Here is a 24,611-nt window from a genome sequence, read left to right on the forward strand (position 1 = left end):
GTGAAGAATACACCATCTATGACTTCTCCCAGGTTTCTGATCCTTCCAGGGAGGAAAACTTAGCATTTTTTGTCTCTTCCCAAGAAACCAAATTGCTGAAGCTATGGGACTTGTTCCCAGTGGTAAGATCTTGTTTGATGAGGATGACTGTAGCTTTATGCCATTCTGGGGCTTATTGGCTTGGGTGACAGCTCCCTGGCATCTGCTGGAATTTGATGACTGAATGATGCAGGGAGGAGAACTGGAGAAGGTGGATGTTTATTGACCCAACACAGACTTGTTAAAAAAAATACCAACTACATATATGAAGTCTCTTTGCATTAAAAAAGCAAAGTTACTAACTCTCAGGAGAGAAAATGATTATCACTCACTGCTAACTCTCCTAAGTAAGTAAGTGGTTATCCATACCAATGGCAAAGAGAAAAGTTTAACATAGGTTCAAACATGGGCCCCCACTGTGGTACAGCCCCACCATGTATTTTCTGAGGCATCTACCAATGAGACTTCTTAGGATTGACTCTTTCTCTCTATTTCTCTTTCTCTTCATCTCCTCTCTTCTTTTTCCATGTGGGAAAATAGAAAAAAAGAAAACAACCAGGATTTAGAATCAGTTTTCCTGGAGTCAAGTCTCTGAGCCTCAGTTTTCCCATCAGCAAAATGGGCATAATAAGACCTGTCTTTCTGTGTTTCTTTATTCACCACAGGTAAGTTGAATATCAACTACCCAGTTAACAAAAAAGTGAAACATTAGCTTTAAAATTTAGCATGTGTTAGTTTTTATATTTTTACTTTATTTTTTAAAACTTCTGCTTTTCCTTTTCTTCTCCCGACTCAATCTCTGGACTTCCAGAGATACGCACAGGCATCTTTAGCTCTGCTGGTAGAATTATGGGTTCTTGAATTTGGAGGTTATTTGAAGATTTTTTTTCCCCCTCTGTTCTTGGTGTAAACTCTGCTCAGGAAATAATGCTGGAATTAGAATAACTCTTTTTTCCTTTTATGATGTCTTTTTCATTGCTTCCAAGCTTTCTAGAGCTTTTCTATTTCTACCTATATCATCTAGGCTGCTATTGTGATAGGATCCTAATTGGTGTCCTTGATTTTTGTCTCTTTTCTTGTCAGCACATCCTATACACAGCATTCATTCATTCCCTCACTTAGTAAACACATATCAAATATCTGATAGGTTCCGAGCACTGTAGTTGGTGCTGGACATGTCCCTGACTAGTTCAAATACCCCCCTCAGATTCCCTCCTCTTTTACTATAAATGTCAAGCTCCTTTACCTCATATTCAAAATCTCCACAAATACCTATTTCAACCTGCTTTTTAATTCTCTCACTCCATAATATCATCAACTCTCAGCTCTAGCTGGAACAATCTCCCTCTGCCTTTGCATTGACCATTATCTCTTCTAGGTACATGGCGTCCTATCTCTATTTCACTTGTTCAAACCTAATGTTCAGTGGAGAGCTCAGATGTTAATTATTTTGTGAAACTGCCCTGAGCCTCCTTCCTTGGGACCCTTGTCACTGCATATCTGAGCCAATATAATTCAAATTGCTAGTTACCTTTTTAAGCATATAGGAAGAGAATGAGATTTCAAGGCGTTTGAATGAAAACAGAGAAACATGTTGGCTTACACGTTCTTTCATCCTCCGTAGGATCTAACGATACAGTGTCTTGCTCAACACACACTTGCCTAGTTATCGTTTGAATCAAATAATAAAACATACACATTGGAAATAATGTACTGATGGAACTATCCCAGTAATTTATTACTTCCCTCTCATTTTGGGGGATGATGTCAGATGCTCACTTTGTTCAAACTCTTATCAACAGTGTCTTCTCCAACTTGGCTGCCATGGTTTCTTCATTCCTCTTCCATCAAAGTTCTCTTGCTATGGAAATACATGGTACCCGGTCTAGCCAGGAGATCACGGGATCAGGTAGTATAAGGAGCTGCGGTTCTGCATAGATGTCTAGATCTGGGTTGTAATTCTAACTGTAAACTCTGTAACCCTGGAAAAGTTGTCTTGTCTCTCTGAGTCTCGGGTCCCTCTTCTGTGAAATAGAATTAATAAAAACCATTGCAGGGCTGTTGTGAAAATCAAATGTGATCATATGTGTAAGATAATAACTTACTGCCTTGCTCAATCCATACTAGGTACTCATTAAATTATAGATACTATCGATATTGACCATGAATGCTAGAATGCTCCACAGTCTCTAGGGCACTTTGGAAGAACCATTGGATTTATATGGATGCGTATCAACCTCACATGTGGTGAGCTCTCTTAGGCTTCCATTTAGGGAGCTGTCCAGCATCCAACCTCCTCCTCTGTTGGTACGGAATCTCTTTTTTGTAGTCTTGGAGAGAACTGCCCTCCACCCACCACAGATGTCAGAGAGGATAGACTCAACCCTCATCCCTAGGTCACCAGAGCTGAAAAAATGTCCAGGGCTTGGCCCATTGGATGCTTCTGGGACCTTGCTTCTCAGATTTGGAATCTTGGCTGTATGACTGTTGCTTCTGAGATTTTGAGGCTAAATGGTCACTTAGAAATAAATACGACTAGGTCAACTTTGATGGTGGTATTCAGCTGCATTCTCCCTTTTTCCTCTAAGGTCACTGTTGAGCTTCCTCCTCTTTAATCATCCAGACTGCTATGATCTTGTTCTCTAAGCCTCTTTTTCCTGTGAGTCTCTGGTACAGCTCTAGTAAATCACTGCCTGTCCCCTCTACCCCATTTTTCCTCTATATGTTACCTGAAACCCCTCACTGACAGTGATGTAACCATGCATTTCAGGCACTTCATTCAGTGACAAAGAATCCACGGTTCATCAGTCTGATCTTTGATCCCATCCCCATGATGGCCAGGTGGGTTCTTCTGCTTCCATTGTCTTTGTAGCTGGGCTTCTGCTGTTTACTTTCTGGGAATCCTGAAAACAGAAAGGATGCTGGGTTGTTCTCCAGCTAAGCCACCGGCTTTCAGATCACCTCCCTTCTGTCTTCATAGGGTGACACTTCTCACCTTGAATTGTTGCCATGTTCCAGTCTTTCTCTCCTGCCTTTAGAAGGGTGGCTCAGCCAATGAAACTCTGATGCCTTTTCTTTCCACACCTGAACTTGTTATGGAGATGTGGGTTGATAATCTTTACGTAAGCCAGTTCATCTCCTTGTTCCTCAGTCTTTTCACCTGTAAACTAGGCTAAGTAGCCACGAGGGTCAGTTTGAGGAGGAAATAAAATGACCGTCATGCTGGGATCTATGCAAAGCAAGACTGATGTGGCGATATGAATATTTTTCACAATAACAATGATAATAAAATCAATGATGAGAATATTAGGAAGGACTGGGCAGCTGTTGGTGTTTGGTTATTAACCACTGAGAAGAACTGTTCATTAAATAGCAGTGGGGGGACTGAGGGCTGGGGTCAAGCTACTGTTTTCTTAATCAAGTAGTGACCTCTTCTGGGGAAAGAAAGAGGCAAGCAAGGCCTTAGCGCTGGGGGACTTTTAAAACATCTGCACCAAGGAAAGCAATGACAGAGCAGATTGTCCCCAGGGGGAGAATATCTCAGGGTAGATGTTTGCTCTGGGCAACCAAGTGAAAAACAATATTGAACGAACTGAAGATGAACATCATTTGCCCAGTAGCCCTGTCTGGAAGAGCTCTCATAGAGCGAGTGAAATCGTGTAGACCCATTGCATGTACTACGGTGAGGCCACTGGTAATGCAAGCTGCCCAGATCTGGGAACCCAACACCAGCCTTTTGGGAGAATGGTTCAAAAAAAGATTCAGATGGGAAATGTTTTGTTTTGTTTTGTTTTTTGTATTCCTATCTAGAAAAGAAGAGAAGTACTACTTCTGATGTAGGAAGTAAGGTTCAGAGCATAGCAAGGTCTAGAGGAGTAATGGATTTTGCTCAAATGTCCTTCTTTGGAGACAGGAAAGAGGCAAGCTCCTACTGCAGGCTTGTCAGTTGGATTGAGAGGAATGAAAACAGGAAAACGTCTTTCCTCCACTGAATCTCACCATATTCATTTGTTACTTCAGGCTCTTGGAAGGAGGAAGAAGGAAAACCTCCAGGAAGTCCTCTTGGTGACTGCAGTACTAAAGGACTTAGGCTCTACTAGATGATGGATCATTTGGTCAGACATGGTCTGTATTGGGCGGTGCTACATGGCACATTCCTGAGGACACAGGTCGTGGCTTCTACTTAGACTCATGGGCGGGAAGGCTCAGAGTTGATGGAAATCGTATTGTTCTACCCCTTGTTGAATGGGGTGGAAGAACTGACTCAGAGAAGGGAGGGGACTCACCCAAGTACAGAAATATAGGGACAGGGCTCCCATAGGAACTGGGTCTTCTGACCCTCTTTTCCTTCCCATTAGCAGTCACTCCTCTTGCACCTTTCTCCAACACCCCACTTCATACTAAATCCACTAGTAATGTTAGTAAGACCTACATACTAGGTAGATTAATAATATGGTAGCTACAGTTTGTTAAGCAGCTACTACATGGTAGCCTCTGTTCACTCATTTATTCAGCAAATATTTATCACTACAATGTGCTAGACACTGGGGTGCAGTGGTAAGCCAAAAACTGTAAGCTCAACCACTGTAAAAATCCCAGCCACAAAGATAAAATTAAACTGTGCAATCTCTGAAGGCAAGGGGTCTGCTGCTGTAAGATAAGGCGGGGTTATTAGTCCAGGGAGAGCTTCTCTAAGGAAGTGGCCATTCTATTCATCTATTTGCTCAGACCTAACATCTCCAGGTCATCCTTGCCTCCGCTCATTTTCTTACCCTTTACCACCAGTGAACCCGATTGGCTCTGCATCTGAAATACTCCAGAATCTACTTGTCTCAGCACCTCTGCTACCATTCCCCTTCGCTCAGATATCCCCAACCTCTTGCCTGTATTGTTGGGATGTAGTCTCTCTGCTTCCACTCTTACCTCCTCATGGTCAAATATGTTCGGAGAATTCTGGGTCATACATTTGTTTAAGTCGTGTACAGCAGGACTTCTCAGGGGCTGTCATGTACTAATCAACATGGTGAAATACGGAGGGGGACATAGTATATAACATAGTCCAGACGTATCTGACCACAAATTTTTTCTTATAGAGCATCTCACACAACTGCAGGTCAATGGAAAGCATTCCAGATAATCCAGAAAATGTCAACGTGTATATAACGCATTATGTAAAGTATTATTATTATTCCACCTGATGGGAAATGGAGCCACTCACAACAGTTTGGCTGACCTGGGAATCAGGTTGGCTGAGTTTTAGCCACAGTTAGCTTTTTTTTTTTTAATTTTGCGGTACGCGGGCCTCTCACTGTTGTGGCCTCTCCCGTTGCGGAGCACAGGCTCCGGATGCGCAGGCCCAGCGGCCATGGCTCACGGGCCCAGCCGCTCTGCGGCATGTGGGATCCTCCCAGACCGGGGCACAAACCCGTGTCCCCTGCATCGGCAGGTGGACCCTCAACCACTGCGCCACCAGGGAAGCCCCACAGTTAGCTTTTTTTGAGCTGTGTCACTTTGGGCAAGTAAGTCATGTAATTTTTCTGAATTTGGGTTCCTCATCTGTGAAATACAGATAATAATTCCTGTCCTGTCTACTTTGCCAGGCTGTTGAGGGAATCAAATGAGATAATGAATGTTAAAGAAGGGACATCCTTACCACCACCCCCCTCACTAAACCAAACCGAACCAAAACCCAATACCACTACTGTGCTACTGTGGACGCCTAGAAAAACATTATTTCTGGTTATCCCATCTCTGTACTTAATTGTCATCAATGAGCAACACATTAACATTTAGTTTATTTATTTGAGCAACCTGGAATAAAACCCAGGGAGTCGCTGGCTGTTGGCTAGAAGTCAAACAAAACAAAGAATTAATTGGAGCAAACGCTGTGGAGTGTGCCAGTCTGTGACATGCATGGAAGCAGGCAAGAAAAGCCAGTTGCCTGGACAGCATAGCGGAAAGAATGAAAAGAACAGGGATTGTGTAAAAAAGGCTCAGGAGATAAGAAAACCTGAAAACACAACACTGTAGAGAGACTGTAAAACTGCAGTGAGGGGACTTCCCTGACGGTCCAGTGGTTAAGACTCTGCGCTCCGAGTGCAGGGGGCCCAGGTTCAACCCCTGGTCCGGGAACTAGATCCCACATGCCGCAACTAAGACCCGGCACAGCCCAATAAATAAATAAATATTAAAAAACAAAACCAAACAAAACTGTGGTGATGTTGATAAAGAATGAAAGATCATCTTAGCTATGGTGGTGGCATGGTGCCCTGCAGAGTCACCGAAAGGCACTGGGTGTGGTCATTCAGTGAGTGTCAGTGGGACGGTGTGGAGACTCTAAGCTGGCAAAGTTCTGTGGGTTTTTGTGAAGTGCCTATTCAGGACACTCGGTTCACACCAGGTCAGCAAGCTCTGCTGACGTTCCCTTTCAGATCCTAAGCACTGCCAGCTTCTCTTTTTCTCTAGGGCTTTTGGTTGTGATTGACCAGTGACCTTGGGCTCAGGACTCTGATCCCCCAGACTAATTCACACTCAACAAATTGATGTACACATCATGATGTATTTGTGGGCCAGTCCTGATGATGATGACGATGATAGTGTTAATTATGACAATAAAAAATATAGCATCCATATGGCAGCTTAGAAAGACACTCATATCCAATCCCCTCTGCTGTCAGCAGAAAATGAAAATGCCCATCTCAAGATGCCTAGAAGGGAACAGAAATCACCCAGGTGTTATGTGCAGAAGGAGGGGTGTATGTCAAAGCTAGGAAGGGGCTGCCCCCTTTACAAAAGAGCCTGGAGAGATTTGAGTGAATGCATTCACGTTAGCTCTGGGTGTTTCTGAACGTAAGCCAGGAGAGCTAATTCTCTGATACTGTCATTTCCCAGGCCTCCATCTCAATACACACGTGTATCTCCTCGAGTCTCTGCACAGACGTCTGTCCCTGCGAAAAAGAAGCTCTCCTAAGAGCCCAGAGCGGAGCCTCAGTGTTTTATAGTTTCATAATTTCATGCATAAAAGAATCAGTAGGGAGTGTATTTATCAGTTTTGCTGCATAACAAAGAACCCCCCTACTCCCTAGATCTCAGTGCTTATAATCCCTAAAATTTATTTTCCTTTCATTTTACATGATGCCTACAGTCAGCAGGGCCTCCGCTTCAGGCTGTGTGTTGATTATGGGTCAGTTCCATAGGGTTTTGTTTGTTTGTTTGTTTTTGCTTTATTGATTGATTGATTATTTTTGGCTGTGATGGGTCTTCGTTGCTGCACGCGGGCTTTCCCTGGTCGTGCTGAGCGGGGGCTACTCTTCGTTGCTGTGCGCATGCTTCTCATTGCGGTGGCTTCTCTTGATGAGGCGCACGGGCTCTAGGTGCACGGGCTTCAGTAGCTGTAGCATTTGGGCTCAGCAGTTGTGGCTCGCAGGCTCTAGAGCGCAGGCTCAGTAGTTGTGTCGCACAGGCTTAGTTGCTCTGCATCATGTGAGATCTTCCCGGACCAGGGCTCAAACCCATGTCCCCTGCATTGGCAGGTGGATTCTTAACCACTTTGCCACCAGGGAAGTCCTCCATAGGCTTTTTTGATCTGTGACCGCATTGGAAGGAACAGCCCCAAAGCACAATGGGCAGTTCTGGCAGAAGGCAAGAGTCTAAGAACGCAACCTCAGGTAGGCAGTCACCTTAGATTTTTGCAGGGTGTGGTTCACAGTCCACTGGCCAAAGAAATCCAATGGGCCAAATCTAACAGTAGAATTGAGAAATTCACTGGCCCTGCAGGGAGGAGTGGCAAGGGTTTGTATGCACAAACCTTTTACAGAAGACTGAATTGTAATACAAATCATCACAGGGGTTTTCTAAGCATGCCAATTCCAGGGCCCATCTTCACCTGGCCTCCTAACACCTCAGGCTGTCTCAGCGTTCCTGAGGGAAGGCAGGAGAAGGGAACGAGCCAATAGATACATCTCTCTCCCTTCCTTCTCCCGGACAAGCTGTCCAAGTTTTCCCATCTGGCCCATTGTCTGAGCCATTGGCTGTACTTTCTTGCAAGGCTGGTGCCAGCTTGGTAAACATCACCTTGCATCTGCTTTCCCTCATTCCTTCCCTTGCTGCCCTGGACTGCACTTCCCAATAAAGCCTTTGCAAGTAAGCTTACTGCAGGCTCTGCTATCTTGGAAATCCAGCCTGAGGGACGACCCCCACCCCCACCCCCACCCCGCCTCCTACTTACACTTGACCCCCACTTTTCTTTATCTAACACCCTTTACCCTATACTTTTCTCTCACAGCTTTTCTCATACAACTGGTAATCATATATAATACGCACTTTTTTTTTGTCTGCACCATGCATCTTGTGGGATCTTAGTTTCCTGACCCAGGCCCAGACAGTGAAAGCACCAAGTCCTAACCACTGGACCGCCAGGGAATTCCCAATGCAGTGACGCAGTGTTTTGTTTTGTTTTTTTACCACTGTGTTCTCTGCACCTGGTGCATGCCCAGCACATAGCAGTTGATCAACAAATATTAGTAAATGAATGTACATGTCTAGGCTTGAGTCCTTGCTTTGTCTGTGTTGCTTTTTTGTAGGCTGCTAAAGGTCTCTGTGCTTCATTTTGCTTCCGTTTTGGGAAAATGAGACTGGGTATCTGTTTCAGAGGGTCTGAGACCAAAGTGTGGTGATCAGTGCAGATGTTCAATAACCGATCATCATCGCTGATATTGTTAAACTAGACCAGCGATGGGCAATCTTTTCCTCTAAAGGGCCGGAGAGTAAATATTTTAGGCTTAGCAGGACAAATGATCTCTGTCACAAAGACTCAACTCTGCCATCGTGGTGTAAAAGCAGCCATAAACAATATCTAAACAGGTGGGCTTGGCTGTGGTCCAATAAAGCCATATTAACAAAAACAGGGTGATAGGCCAGATTGGCCCTCGAGTTACACTTTGCCAGCCTCTGCACCACACAGTCTGAGCAGTGTGCATCTAAAAGCTCGTAGTAAGCCACACCAACAGATTGCAAATATTCGTGAACTTTCTAGGCAAAGCTTATCTCTGCATTTCTTTCCAGTGTTCAACACGTGCAATATCTTCCTGGCAGTGACAGTGTACTTTCAGGGAAATCTGTGTTTTCAGAGTTTGCGTTTGTTTACAATGTCTCTCTAACAAGTGTGAGTGGTGAGAGTCTCCCCACATATTTCCTCTCTAACTCCTTTTTCCCTGGTAATGGTGTACCTTCTTCACCTACCTCCAGAGCTAGTCTGTGGAGAGAAAACTCGGAATTTGGGAGACTGGAACTTTACTTGTCTCTCAGGTAGAAACTTTGTTATATAGCAAATCTATTGAGAGTAAGTGGTTTCCTAGAAAAGATATGAAAGAAATGATCCACTTAAAAAAAAAATGCGTCAAGTCTTTGGAAGAGGACAGATTTTTTACATATAAACATATATAGAATGGGATCAAGAAAACAAGACAAGTCTGCTTTAGAGAGACCATTAGTAGTTTTTTGGGCCTTACTAAGTGTCAGGTATGTGGGAGAGGGACCAGGATACCATGATTGATGGTTCATCCAGAACTACATGGAATGTGGTTCCCCACAGGAAAACTGAGGTGCTGTTAACAGAAGAAGGGGGGAAGGGATGCTAGAGATTAAAAATTGCAGCTGGTGTGGGTAGGTAGGAGGTGGCTGTCTCACCTTTTTCCTGTGAGCATCAGCTCACCTCTGTTGTGCTGATGAAAAAAGATATTGTGAAAAGCATCTTATCCATCATCTGGTACAAAATAGAGCTGGAATAAATGGAGGCTACAGGTTTTCATGTTTCTTTATTGTAATTATGTATAAAACATGACACGTCACACATCCTAAGAAGGATTAAGCCCATCTGAGCCGATCACATGTTTGCTAGACTCTGGTGCACATCACCGCGGGCCCATGCACTGCACACCTTTCTGTCCTTCCGTCCTTAGAGTTTCGACAACGACTCTCCTCATGGTTGCAACATGGCTGCCTCAGCTTCAAGAATCATGTCTTCTTCTTAAGACATCGTTTCAGATAAGAAAGGAGGGAATGTGTGTGAAAAGGGCTCCTTTCATGTACTAGGGAGGGAATCTTTCCAAGAAGGCCTCCTCCTTACGTGCCTTGGACCAGAAGTATGTCATATGTCCAGCCCCAAACCCGTCTCCAGCAAGGCGAGTGCAGTTACTGTGATTAGCTGTAAAGCGTCGTGATTCATCCACTGGGGCTGGAACAAGGAAAGGGTCATGGCCATGGGGCAAGTAGTACTTTCTTTGGCATCTCTCTTTCCTTCTCATGGCTGGAGAACATGTCTGTTTTGTTCACAGTTCCTAACGCAGTGCCTGACCTAAAACAGGCACTCAATATGTATTTGTTGGGGGATGAATAAAGTAATGGATGAATATACTGACTAGGTTGGCCTTTTTTCTCGTTTATTCTGGTTTCCTCATTTCTCTGAGTCTGGCTGTCCTGGAGCTGTTCTTCCCGTCCGAAGATGAGCCCTCCTAAATTTGGTAACAATGTAAGAAATGAATCTGACCTATCACAGTGCTCATTTGCAGCCTGTGGTGTGGGTTGATCATTGTGGTCAAGGAGAGGACATTCAAGGCCTGCTTGCACGGGCATGACCAAGACCATTCTCAGCAAAATGAAGAATCACGGTACCTTGTTCTCTTTCATCTTCTCCCTGGGCAGTTTCCTATGGCTTTTCAAGCTCATCTATTAGAATGTCAACAAAATCACAGAGATCTGCAGAAACGATCACAGAGAGATGGTTTGAAGTCACTCACCAAACACCTTGGAAACACTTTATTAAGCATTTAATGAGATAATTATAAACCTCTTCCACTGAGCTCATAGCTCAAAGTGTCCAAACACCCTCTCTAGGTATCACTGAGCTCATCCAGTTTGAATGAAGCAGTAGAAAATATTTTCTTTTAGGTAGGTGATTCTCCTGGATTTTTCATGATTTCAGTCTTGTTTGCCCCCATTATTGGGTCAAAATGGGCACTTTTATGCTTGATTCTAGAGTATTCTTGGGAAGGAGATAGAATGATAGAGTGATTGTCTAATCTCAGTTGAATCTCATCTCTATCACTTATCAGCTGTGACTCACTGAGTAAGTTGCTTAATATCTCCAAGCCTCAATTTTCTCATTTGCAAAATGGGGCAATAATTGAGGGTGTCTGGCACAGTGTTTGCAGCAAAGTACGGGTGCAATAAATGCTCTTATCGGTAATTGCTTTTTGCCACAACACGTTATGGTCTTCAGTCTGCCATTGAAATGAGCAGCTTTTACAAAGACAGCTGTAAATTGGTCATATTTGAAAAACAGATATTGCTCTTTGGGAAACCCCAATGTCAGTCCAATAATTGTGAGGCAAAGAATGCATCTGTATTGTTGGCATGGTTCTGGGCACTGGGATTATATTCAGAACCTGATGGGGCCTTTCAGGTTGCTGAAAGTGACTCTGACCAGTCAACTAAGGGCGGTTGAAAAATACCCGTGGAATGGATGTCTATTTGTTTTGCGTGAATGAGCTTCTTTAGGTTGAGTTGGCTAATCATGTCAGTCAAACGGCCACTTCAGGTTTCCTGAGTTGATTCCATCCTGCGGTTGGGTGTGAAAGATGAGGTTATGTAATGTGGCAGCATGGGAGACATAGAGGACCAGGGGCTGGACGGTGTCAGTCTTCACCGTGCTGTCCACTAACGCATGGTCACTTCATCAAGTCACCTCAGCATTCTAGGACCTCTGACCTCTAAAGTGAGAATTTAGTACCCACCCATATAATTTAGCTGGTTACTGCAGAGTAAAGATGAGAGGATTTTGTTGTGGTAACTATTATTACTGTTACTCAGCGGGGTCTGAGAGGAGAGTTTCTTCAGATGCCAGAAATTCCTTGGGTCAAGGACTGTGAGAACACTTGTCTTTCTATGATCAGTTCTTTCCAACTTTCTGGATAAAATTCACACTAAATGTAAGAGGAGCTATTAAAAAATATCTCTGACTGGATCACCTGGAACTCTAAATGGACTAATGTGGAAGTTTGGTTTCTGAGAAGCACACACTAGGACAGGAAGAAATGCCCAAGAGATTTGTTGGAGGAAACACCTGTGAAGAAAGAGGAGGAAGTAGAGGAGGCAGGGAGAGCTTTCAGACCCCAGTGCAGGTCTCACACCTGTGAAAGGAGAGGGGGAAGGAGGAATTGGGGAGAAAGAATCTCACATCGGAGTGCACATCTAAAATCTAGTATTTGGCTAGCCAGTGGGAGTCCTTGAGCCCAAACTGCCCATGACAGCAGTTCTCTGTCCTGCAGAAATGGGCTACGGCTAGTCACCTTGCCATCCTCGTCATCTGCAGGGAGCATCCTTTGGGAGGGTGTGTGGTCTTGGCACGAACGCAGTAGCGGGCCCAGCAACAGGGCATTTAGTCAACTATGCTTCTCATCGCAGAAGAGTTGAGCAGTACGTTTTCACGGCCACCCACCAGATTGTCAGAGGTTTTCTCTTTGCAACACAGATCTTAAGGTGTTTGAAAAACAAACCCAAACATTTGTGATAGTGTAGGTTTTGTACCCCAAATCAATGTTCCATTCTGTCCCTTGACTTTCACTTCCCCCTCTGTTTCAGCTAGACCAATCATGTTGAAAACCCCACCCAGGTTTGTAGAGTTCCTCATTTGACAATTAAAAAAAATCTGTATGTGAATAAGTCACATGAACTTCCTTTGTTTTACCTCCTCAATGAATTATGATTTACTCTCTTGGGTTTCCTGTGTTTTCCGCCTCTTTACACATCCGTCACTCTTTTAGATGGGAAAGGTCACTGAGGTCAGTTTGCTTCTCTGCCTTCCAGTCGGACCAAATGGACCCAGTTATCCAAAGGGTTTGGACAAGAAGCAGATCATCCAAAAAGATGTATGATAGAAGGGAAGAATTCTAAGGAGGTAATCCACAGATGATGAGAGGGAGGCACTGGAAGTGTCTGTAGGGTTTGCTGAACGTACAGCATTCTTGAAATATGTCATCATCATGGGATACTGCCTGGGTGATCACTGAGGGACTGCACTAGGATTTTGACTCTAGAGTCAAAGAAAATGGTTGTTTATTAGATGTTTGAACAGTGGTTGCCTTCTTTCAACAGAAAATAGGTTATTTTTCTCATTGAAAAATAAGTTTTGTTGATGGAGATTGTTTCAGAGACTAGCCAGACACTCCCTAGACCTCCTTCCTCTTCCTCTGAGCATACCACTGGATGAAATTTCCTGCCTCCTTTATAGTTAGATGTGGTTGTGTAATCAAGTTACAGCGAATAACAAATGGGCAGAAATGGTGAATATCACTTTCAGATCTGTCGTCCCTGCGAGGAAATTCTCATGTTCTCTCCCATCCTTTGCCTGCTGGTTGGGTGCAGAGGGTCCAGTGGAAACTGCAAGGTCCTAGAAAATGTCAGAGCCATTGAATAAAGGAGCCAGGGTCTCTAGTGGTCATGGCTCATAGGCCCAGCCACTCCGCAGCATTTGGGATCTTCCTGGACCGGGGCACGAACCCGTGTCCCCTGCATCGGCAAGTGGACTTTCAACCACTGCGCCACCAGGGAAGCCCCACAGCTGAATTTTTGAGTAAGTCAAAGCAGTTGTCTTATCCAGATAAAACAGAGAGTGTGTGGACGCTGTTGATGAAGAATCATGCCAAAGGAAGGGAGACCTGGTGGAAGGTCAGTGAGCTCAATTCGGCAAGCAATGTTTGAACGACATCTTGAGTGGAGCACCGTGCTCAGTCTTGAGACTAAGGGTGAGTGAGACGTGTTTGCTGCCCTCAAGGGCTCAGTGCTATAGATACAGACTTACGGTACAGCTCGACAAGGCAACAGCTATTCGTGCAATGTACGGAAGAAGCTAGGAGCCAGAAAAATTAACTTCCCCTGGGAATGGGGTGCAGGAGTGGATTCTCAGAGGTGGCACCTGACCTGGGCTTTGAAGATTAACAAGGTGGGTAAGGACCCAAGCAGCTGTGCAGGGAGCATTTCTGGCAGAGAGAGGAAAAGAGAAGAGCAGGGATGAGACCGACGCCAATTCACCGTCCCTTATGTATAACCTTGAAGTCTAATATACTGTGAAAAGCAAAATTTTGTAACCCATTTTGGGTAAAAACTGAGCTGACAAACTTATTTGTCAGTAACACTTGGCTTGAATTGCCACAAAGTTATCTGTACCCTTTATTCATCCCACTTAGTGTGGGTATTCACATGCTTCACTGCAGAAATATTAATGTGTTTGGTTATGGGGTATACTCTAGTCCCTGCTCAGGTATTTCATAACTCCTCTATACTCACTACGTTACCTCTCTAAAATCTAAAAATGTGATGAATAATACACCAGGATTCGAGTTTTTAGAACTGTGCTAATCAGTTACCTTTGTGGGGTGTTTACCATCACAAAGTGCTTATGATCACATCGGATGGACGGCTTCTTTCTACAACATGGAGTCACATGGCGGTTTTCCAGCCCTCCAGCGTCACCTGGCATCACCCCCATCTCTCTTGCTGGGCCACATTGGCCTCCGTTCTGTTTTGCGAATCAGCCCAGTGTATTGCAAGTCTCAGGGCCTTTGCGCTAGCTGTTCTCGCTACTTTGAATGTTCTCCTCCTGGCCCATTACGAATCTCATTCTCGTTCTTGAGGTCTCCAGTTTAACGTCTGTTCCTCAAAGAACCTTGCCCTAAGTCTACCGCAAATGGTGGCCTTCATTCATCATAGCACTTATCACAGTCTATAATTATTTTATTTCTTTGTTTATTACACATCTCCCACTTAATGTAATGTCCAAGATGGCAGGACCCCTGCTTGCTCTTCACAGCTGTGTTCCTGATGCCTGGTGCGATATTTGTAGAATGAATGGATGAATATATCAATGAACAGGCTATAAAACTCAAATCCTTTCTAAGTCTATGAGCTCCTTGCTGTCAGGGTTTTTGTCTTAGGGTGATGACATATAATGGAAAGACCATAGGTTTTGTTCTATGATCAGACATAAATTTGCTGTGTGACCTTGGGCAAATTGTACCACCTCTCTGAGCCCAGGTTTCTCTTTTTTTGCCTAACGAAACTACTAATAGTACCTCTCACATGGGAATGTAAGTGACAGAATGATATTAAATGTAAAATTTCAGCATGTTGCCTGGCACATTGTAGGTGCTTAATAAATGCTGGATGAAATGAGTGAATGAGCCTGAGGAAGACACAGAAGGCTTTGCTCCTTTCCCTGCCCTCACACGGTGCCCCTACCCCTATCTAGCCATAAAGGATCCAGGTGAGATTAGGTAGATGGATAAAGGATTGGAACCTAACAGCAAACAAGCCAATATTGAGCACTTCCTGTGTGCAGCTGCTGGGTTAAGGACACTATAGGACAAGTGGAGATGACTGAGGCATATTCCTTGTCCTCAAGGAGGTGGCATTTCAACATGGCATTTAGCATTTGAAGATATTGGTGGATGGAGACGTGTGGGTGAGAAACAGCATGGTCAAAAGGCATGGTCACAGGATGAGGATAGCGGTTTGGGGAATACTGAGGAATCTAGGATGTGAGAAAACAGAGGGAAAGACATTGCTGGAGAGTCAGTTGAGCTCAAACGCACGAGGATTCTGATTGCCGAGCTGAGGAAATTGGACTTGATTCCGTAGATAATGGTGAGTCAATAAAGGCTCTTGAAGAGACAAGAGAAATGACCTGGCTAGCAATAGGAAGGATGAACTGAGAAGAAAACCCTGAAATGGCCCCAAAGCAGGCAGTCCCTCTCAGTGGATTGGGTCAAACACCTTTGTCAATAAACGAGGGTTATAACATCTTTAATTTCATTTTCAATCAGTGCAGGGACTCTCTAATAGTGGACCATTGGGAACTAAAATTGTTCTCTTCCCTGTGGGGAGAAACATAGGAAGCTGAGGTTTTGATCCCTGTCCTAAATGATCTTACTTCAGTAGAGGAGAGAGGAGTCATGCTCACCTATTAACTCACATTTGTTCAATCAACTCGCAGTTTTCAAGCTCCTGTCACAAGTCAGCACTGTGCTAATGGCAGGCGTGTAAGAATAAAGGCATGTCACCTGTTCTCAATGGGTTTCACAATCTACTGGAAGAGGAACACAGTGACTGCAGTGGGTGGCTAAGAGCCACCAAGAATGGAACCAAAAGTGATATGAAAATTTAGGAAGAGAAAACGAGTCATAGGGGCTGAAGTAGTGGAGAAAGACTTCTCAGAGCCCATGGACTTCAACTTCAAACTCATTCAAGGGATTTTGAATTATTGCTTTGGGGAACAACACAGAAGAGTAGGAAGACAGCATTGTATAGAGTAGGAGAATGAACATTTTGGAGTCTGACTACCTGGGTGGTATGGATTCTGAGTCCACTTCCTACCTGTGTAATAGTTAACTAGAGAAATCACTGTTTCCTAGTCTCCTCACCTGTAAAATGGGAAAATGGGGGAGACTCACTAGTACGACTGTGGAAAGCATAGAGCAGGTGTCAGCAAACATTTTCTGTAAAGGATCAGATAGTAAATGCGTTAGGTTTTGCAGGCCATGTGGTCTCTGTTGTAGCTACTGAACTCTCCCACTGCAGTGTGTTATGACCTGCATATTTGTGTCTCTCCAACATTCAGATGTTGAGACCCTAAACGCCCAATGTGATGGTATTTGGAGGTGGGGCCTTTGGGAGGTAATTAGGTTTAGATGAGGTCATGAGTATGGGGCCCACATGATGGAATTAGTGCCCTTATAAGAAGACAAAGAATTAATCTCTCTCTGCTCTTCACCACGTAAGGACACAGTGAGAAGACAACTGTATATGAACCAGGAAGAGGGTTCTCGCCAGACCCTGAATCTGCCAGCACCTTGATCTTGAACTTCCTGGTCTCCAGAACCTTGAGAAATAAATTTCTGTTAAGTCACTGGTCTATGGTATTTTGTTATAGCAGCCTGAACTAAGACAATGTGGAACACATTGTAGACAATAGATAAATGAATGGTTATGTCTGTATGCTAATACAATTTTATTTATGGACACCAAAATTAGATTTCACATAATTTTCACATGTCACAGAACATCATTATTATTTTGATTCCCACCCCCATCATTTAGAATGTAAAAATCATTCTTAGCTCTTGGCTATACAACTGGTGTGCTGGATTTGTTGATTTGGTCTGCAAACTATAGCTGCTGGCCCCCGAGATATATTATAGAGCAAAGGGTTCTAAAGGTTAGCTGTTATTATTGTTAATCCCACTTATCATATAGGAAAATGAACTTTAGAGAATTCATAAAAGACCCTGGACAAGAACGTCAGTCCTGTGGCTCTTCATCAAGTGCTCTGCCCAGTGAAGGGGGGAAGAAGGGCACAATTCAAGGTAACCGACTCTGGGTTCCTTCCTCCCCTCGAATTTCTCTCCACTTATCATCTCTCTTTACATATTATTTTTAGAACTCTCAAAATGGCAGCCGCAAGAAGGCAGAATATCCAAAACAGAAGAAAAAAGGAACTAAGATGAAGGGAAATACATTTTTCAGTGAACACTAGTTATTTACTTTGAATTCGGCCATTAATCCTAGGACGGAAATGAACCAAAATTTACCCAAAGACACATGAGTATGAAGAGTTAAAAGAAAAAAGTATGTTTTGGATTTTTTTACTTTAAAATACATTTAAAAATTTTATTGGAGTATAGTTGATTTACAATGTTGTGTTAGTTTAAAATACATTTTTGAGTTTAATGGTCTGTGCTTTGCTCCCCTCTCTTAGCTCAGCCAGCTTCCGTAGTACCTTTGTCCTCCTCGTCTTCTGGGGAACAATGGATGTTGCAAATAAAAATAGGTGTAAATCACTGTGCAAATAAAATGAATAAATATGATGTGCCTGGAAACAGAGCTTAATTTGAAATGGCCTTCTTCCCTTAGCCTGGGGAAATACATATCCTACATTTGTGTGTTGCCTTGGTTTTTTGAAGGCTTCCGTGTACAGTTAGTTAGCTCATTTGTTTTTTGCAAGTCTTTTTAATTGTAAAAAAGGTGTTTGCATGCTCTCCAAATGTACCATTTCTTCTTCTTCCACCCCAGGGTAAATCAAAATAAATTGTATTGTCAATGAATCACAGTGAACTTTCCCTTAGCTGGTTGCCCTGCCCCTTCCTAGTCTTTAATCAAACCACATTCAAGGTCATCTTTCAGAAGCACACATGCTTAACATCCTGGGGTAGCTCTCCATCTGAAGATTTCTCTACCTTTCCAGTTACATCCCCTTTTCCACTGTGGACTCGGCACTCAAGTCACTCCACAGTTTACAGGAGTCAATGCTTCCTCACATCTTTATGCCTTCTTTCACACTGTTTCCTTGGAATTGAATGCTTTCCATCCAAGAATCAGCCTACCTTGAGTGCAGACCAGAGAGAACAAACGATGCAATCTGAGGAACTTCTATAGCCACCAAGTCTCTCAGTTTTCCCTCACTCCTTTCAAACCCCAGTTTCGTCTATTATTTTGAAGAATGAGAAATCCAAGAGTGGGAGTACCAATCCACGCTACAGTCTCAGATGTATGGAGCATCTGCTATGTACTGGGTGCTGGGAATATACAGCAATGAATCATCCTTCAGTGAGCCTGCAGGTAGCAGGGAAGATAAGGCCAGTCCATGAATTCCCAGAACACCAGGCAGGAAGTTATAAGAAGAAGATGTATAAATAGAGGGTTCCATATAAAGCTCAGAGGAGGGAAAGGCTATATTAAGCTGGAGCAATCAGAAAAGACATGTTGGAGCATTTGCTATGTGATTTGGACCTTGGAAACGAGAAAGATTTGAATAAGTGAAGATGGTTTGGAAAGTGGAAGAGTGTTGATGCCAGAAGTTCATTCCACGCAAAGCCAAGGAGGTGGAAGAGAGCTGGGCTTTCAGAGAGAACAAAGAGACTCAGCTTCTGAAGAGCGAGAGCAGCTGAAGAAATAAAAGGAGGAAAGATGGATCAGGGCCAGGTAGCGGAGGAAGCAAAGGTGTTAGCTGATAACTCACCCGCAGATCCCCAGACAACAAGCCAGCTGCACACTCAGAAAGTTTTCCTTCTGATTCAAGCTGGCAAAAGAGGTTGCCTGGCAGGGGTACCCCAGAACTTCATCAGAATGCTGCCTGTCTGCTTTTAGACAATCAGCACAGTGGTGCCAATACTTTAGAGCTGTATTAAAATACTTTTGTTAATTTTGGACTTTGTATTGAGTTTATTAGAAACGTGCACCCTGAAATGAGAGTTAGGGACCACTTGCTGATAAGACCCCAATACTGAACAGAAAAAGCCAGAGAAATGTCAAGTTATTCTGTGTGTACATGTGTTCACCTCTTGCAGAGAAAGCATAGAGCTTTGCTAATGTCATGCTCCCAGATGGCTTTTTAAACATGGGACTTACAGATACATGAGCAGTAAAAGAAAACTGTACATGAGAATGAAGATAATCAAAGAATTACCTTTGTTTGGACATTTTCTATGTAAGACGGTATTATGTTGGCCAGAGATGGACCTTGACTCCTGGGCTGATCAGACTCTAATTAGATCCTGAGTCCCACCACCTATCACAGCTTTTCTCAAATGGTAAATGGATTACTTCTTAATTCTTGTCAACAAACATCTTCTGGTCCCCAACTAGGCATCAAGAACTGTGCTATATGCTAAAGTAGGTGGAGGAATGAAATGAAATTAAAATCGTCTTACTTCTTGACGTCCTTGCTGTCTATTGGGGTAGACACAGATCCACAGACCTTTTGAAAGCAATGTATTAAAGGATCAGATGGCAGTAAGCACAGGTGCCGTGGGAGCCCTGAGGAGGAACATCTCCTTAGTCTGGACTAAAGATTTTGAGGAGGCCAGGGGGAGGGTTGACTGAAGAAACCGACACATCGGTACAATTAGAATCTTCTCTCCTGTTGGTCCAGCTTTAAAATCACAGCACCTCAAAGCTGGCTATCCTCGAAGTTAGAGCACCTATCAAATTTAATTGTCATCCCTTGCTTCACTGTCTGAGCTATGGTAAACTTCAAAGGACTTCGACTGTTTCTATTTTGTGCATGATGTGTCTCCACCACATAACAGTATCTGACGCCTAATAGGTTCTTGTAAATATGGGTTGTGTGTTAAGGAAGAAAATATTAGCCTAGGAATTTTCACCCTCACCCTCCAAGCGCTAAGGGGAATTCTGCTGTAATATTTAATGCATTCCTAATTCTGAGCCAAGTCTGGAAGGAAATGACAAAAGAAGGAAAAGCAAGTTAGAATGTTGGACCAAAAGGAGCTTGGAAATCAGCTGATTCTATGCCTCATTTCTACAGATAGAAAATGGAAATTCAGAGAAGTTATATTGTAACTGTTAGTGCAACGTCACCCATGTAATTAGCAGCAGAGCGGGTCTAAACACAAGGTATCCTGATTGCAGTACTCCTTTCCTGTGAGGCATACGTATTATTTTTCTATCAGTTACAGATATGTAGGGAGGGAAGTGCAAAGGATTCTGGAAAGGGCTTATTTCTTTTGCCACCGTATAGAATAGTCTGGATCCTAAAGGAGCTTCACGTTGCAAGGAAGGCTTTGTTTAACAGAACATTTTGTGTGATAGGTTTATCCTCTACAAAACCCCCACATTTTAAAGGATGTGTTCTTCCATGCTAAGTAGTTGCTTCTGGCAGGAGCGTCTTCTACTTTATTAAAAAAAGACCCCTTCTCTTGCTTTCATCTGATATCTCAGTAAGGCCCCAGAGGGAAATGTTGGGAACAAATGCTTGTTCGAGCTGTAATATTCCCTTGAAAAGTGAAGCTTGAAATCCTTTAGGGAGCCCAGTGTTCTTTCAAAATTGATTTTGACATTGTAGAACTACATCCTAACTAACTTCCATGCCAAAATATGTTGTGACTAGTGTTTGGATAGTTGAAAGAATATTTAAAAAATAAGTTTTCATATCAAGAGCAGAAGAACAAATGGTTTGTATGTTGTGACCTGGGGATTATCCTTAAAAAGCGACTTCTAAAGTGGTTATAGGAAGAAATGATGAGAGTAAAAGATTACTTGGCAAGTATGAGATACTGTCCTAATAGAAAAGATTAAATGAACCCCCCACCCCCGCCAAAAAAAAGCACCAGGGAAAAACAAAATAAGAAAACTTGTTATTGTATTATCAACAATAAAAATCCATGATTTCTAACATTTATTAAGCAGTCACCATATGCCGGGCACTGCTGTAAGCCCTTATAGGAATTAATGCCTCTAATCTTCCCAACAACCCCATGAAGAGGGTGCAGTTAATATCCTCATTTTAAAAAGAGTGAAATGAGGCACAGAAAACTACTGTAACTTGCTGGAGGTTACAGTCTAGGAAGCAGTGGAGTTCACGTTCAAACATAGGGAGTCGGGCTCCAGAGTCCATGTATTTTTTATTTTTTAAGTTAAAAGTTTAAATACCAAACTAACATGTGTCCTGTGGGCACACCTCATGATCCCAAATTCCACTTAACATGAATGGACAGGTACGCATACAAATATTTACGTACAAGGATGTTCAGCAAACCATTACTTCCAATAATGGAAATTGGAAACAATCCAAATACTGAACAATTAGGGGTGTCTTAAGTGCTCAGTTGAAAAAATGGAAAAAAGAAAGCAAAACGCAGAAGAAAATGAAATCCCTCATAATCCCTATACTCTGAAATAACCAGGAAGAAATTGCTGAGCTTGTCTTTCCAGCTTTCTTCTATATTTTGTTTCTGATACAAAATTGGGATCATACTGGATATATTGCTTTATGATTTGACTTTTCTATGCAGATAGTATTATAAATCCTTTACAAGCCACTAGTTATTCTTCTACCACTTATTTTAATGGCTTCAAGGTGTTCCTTTATTTGTACATATCATGATTTATTTAAACGTTTTATTGTTGGATCTGTGCTCTTTTAACCATTATTCTATGATGCCTTAATGGATGGTAACCCACTGATCTCTAAAAGTAGCACAGGCTCTCTAACTTGGAGCTCAAGACATTAAATGATTTGCCCTAACTATTCTAATTTAATCTTCCTGTCTTTTATAATTCACTGACCCTGAATTATAGAATCATTTGTTCTAGAAGTGTAACTGGGCATCTCTTACAGCACTCGTGCAATTCCTCTTATGGCATGAGTAGATCTACCTAATGATCTAGCTATATTCTACTAGGCTGAAAACTTATTGCAAGCAGAATGTCTGCCTGAATCAACTTCCTAAACACATACGAGAGAATTGTGTCATACACTTAGTAGATGCTCAGTAAGTGTTTATGGAATAAATGAAGGTCATACATATTATTTTTAACTGTAAAAGTTTCAAATATCTAATGATGGGGGCAAGTTGAATAAACTATGACATGCTGGTATAAAGAATTTTGAACAATAATTAAAAGGAGAAACACAACAAAAGAGAAAAGGTCTGAAACAAAGCAGAAATAGAGTTAAATTCTTAAAACCAGATCCCTTCATACCTCTTCCAAACTTCTGCTCACTATTCCTCCACTTAGTCTGACTTCTTTGAATGGTTCACTGCTCACAAGCCTACAATTCTCAGCCTCCTTCTTATCTGAGAGCTTCTGTAGCTCTTTGTATCACAGTACATATCAGAGAAGCCAGAGCACAGCTGGGGTTTAAGGAATGATCAATGGAGAAATATGGGTAGACAACAAGACTTCGGGCCCTGGTCTTGATGCTGGCATCATTATTCTCCTACCTTAGCAGATTTTCTTAAACTGTTCTCCCTGAATCCCCAGGAATCCACACACACACAAATTGTGGCGATTATAATAGAAAAAATATATTTAAACTTATTAGTAATGCACAGGCTCAGCAAAATGTCAAGTTTTTCTAATTTTGCTGGAATGAAATCAATTTAGTGTAGCAACACAGCCTCATGCTAATTAGAAGCCTTAACTGGCATCTTCAATTAAGAAAACTGTGAACCATCAAAATCACTTAAAAATAGTGTTTTAAAAAATGGGTACATGATCTTTTAAAAACTTAAAGCCTGTTGGGACAAAAATAATTAGTACAAAAAACTGAAAACTGTTTTTAAAAATTGGGATTCAGTCTTAAAATCTGTAAAATGGAGATTGATTGATCTCCTAGGTAAATCTCAGATATTTATATCCTAGGTACAGATTAAAATTACCTCAGTTCCCAACTTTGTCCATTGTTATACCATCAGAAGGCCAAGGTCCTGTCTCTTTGTCTATTCCCAATTCCTATATCAGAGGTTGGGCTATGTTAGTTGCTAAACAAATACTTGTTGACTAGATAACAAGCTTTGAACACTTTCTGAAAAGGAAGAAAAGGAATTATATCCCAGGATATAAGTGAACCATTTAGGGAATAATGATGAGTTAGACCATACTGACTTTTACAAATGCGAACTGTGAGGCCACTTGGAAACAGACAATTGGCAAGTTGAATAACTGCATTGCTGGTGGGAAGGGAGTTAGGTAGGAACTCAATGAACCAAGCATCTCTTTGGGAATGGTCACAGACAGTGGGAACAAATAGGTAGCAATTTTTAGAAAGAAGAAAAAGAAACACAGACAGTTATTGCCTACCGAATTTATCCATACTTGCTGCCCACAAGTCTCTTTCTTTAGTTCATGAATGAAGAACTAAAAAGAACATGACCCATGAAGACTGAAGCAAGGACCCAAAAGATAGCGTTTGTAATGTAAGGATGAGGATGAGGAGGAGGACGACAATGATGCTTATCAACATTTTGTGATCAAAATGTTGTCTACGTACAAGACACCTTGCGTAACGGATTAGGGCCTAAGGGAAGGAGAGAAGATGATAGATTAAGGAGATTAAATAAAATTATTAAGTAAAGGACCTTAATCTAAGAGGAATCAATCAACTTTAAGTCTTCTTTTCACCCATTAGGGTCAAACAGACCTATATTTGAATACAAGTGTACCAATTACTCACCATGTGAAGCTTGGTGAGGTGCTTAACCTCTCTGAGCCTCAAATTGATTACCTGTAAAAAGGGAAAAGGAACACTTAGTTTACAACACTATTGTGAGGATTTAATGAAATATTATATATGGAAGTAATTGGTTAACTGCTACGCAAATATGAGATTTCAACGATTAGCTATTCCTATTACTCAACAGTTAGGTAAGATGTACACAAACATGAATAGTAAGCAGTGGGTGATTGTGTAGGAGTGGGAAGGAGAGCCATGTGGTGAAAGCTGAGTGGTTGAAATGAGGCGAGAGAACTAATGGGAACCATATCACATTGGGTCTGCAGACCCATTGTCTACAAAACACTTTGACTTTTATTTGAGTGAAATGGAGAGCCGGTGCCATATTTTGAGCAGGGCATGAAAGGCATAAAATAATGTGTGTCTTAAGAGGATCACTTTGGCTGCTGTGCTTAGAATAGACTGTAGGGGGTTAAGGCAGGAGGGGAAAAGTCAGGAGGTTATTACAGTAACACAGCTGAAAGATAATGGTGGCTTGGACCAGAGT

General features: G+C 42.4%; 2 long non-coding RNA genes across 2 annotated transcripts in view; both read left to right on the top strand.

The window, feature by feature from the left end:
- LOC116742347 overlaps positions 1–24,611 on the top strand; it is a 396,625-nt gene that overhangs the window by 326,207 nt on the left and 45,807 nt on the right. The window lies entirely within an intron of this gene.
- Positions 439–5,411, top strand: LOC116742348. The gene is made up of 3 exons (XR_004346445.1): positions 439–704; positions 2,810–2,880; positions 4,060–5,411. It is a non-coding gene; the product is annotated as an uncharacterized LOC116742348 (long non-coding RNA).

This window comes from Phocoena sinus, chromosome 17 (genome assembly GCF_008692025.1).
Source record: "Phocoena sinus isolate mPhoSin1 chromosome 17, mPhoSin1.pri, whole genome shotgun sequence".
NCBI classification, from domain to species: domain Eukaryota; kingdom Metazoa; phylum Chordata; class Mammalia; order Artiodactyla; family Phocoenidae; genus Phocoena; species Phocoena sinus.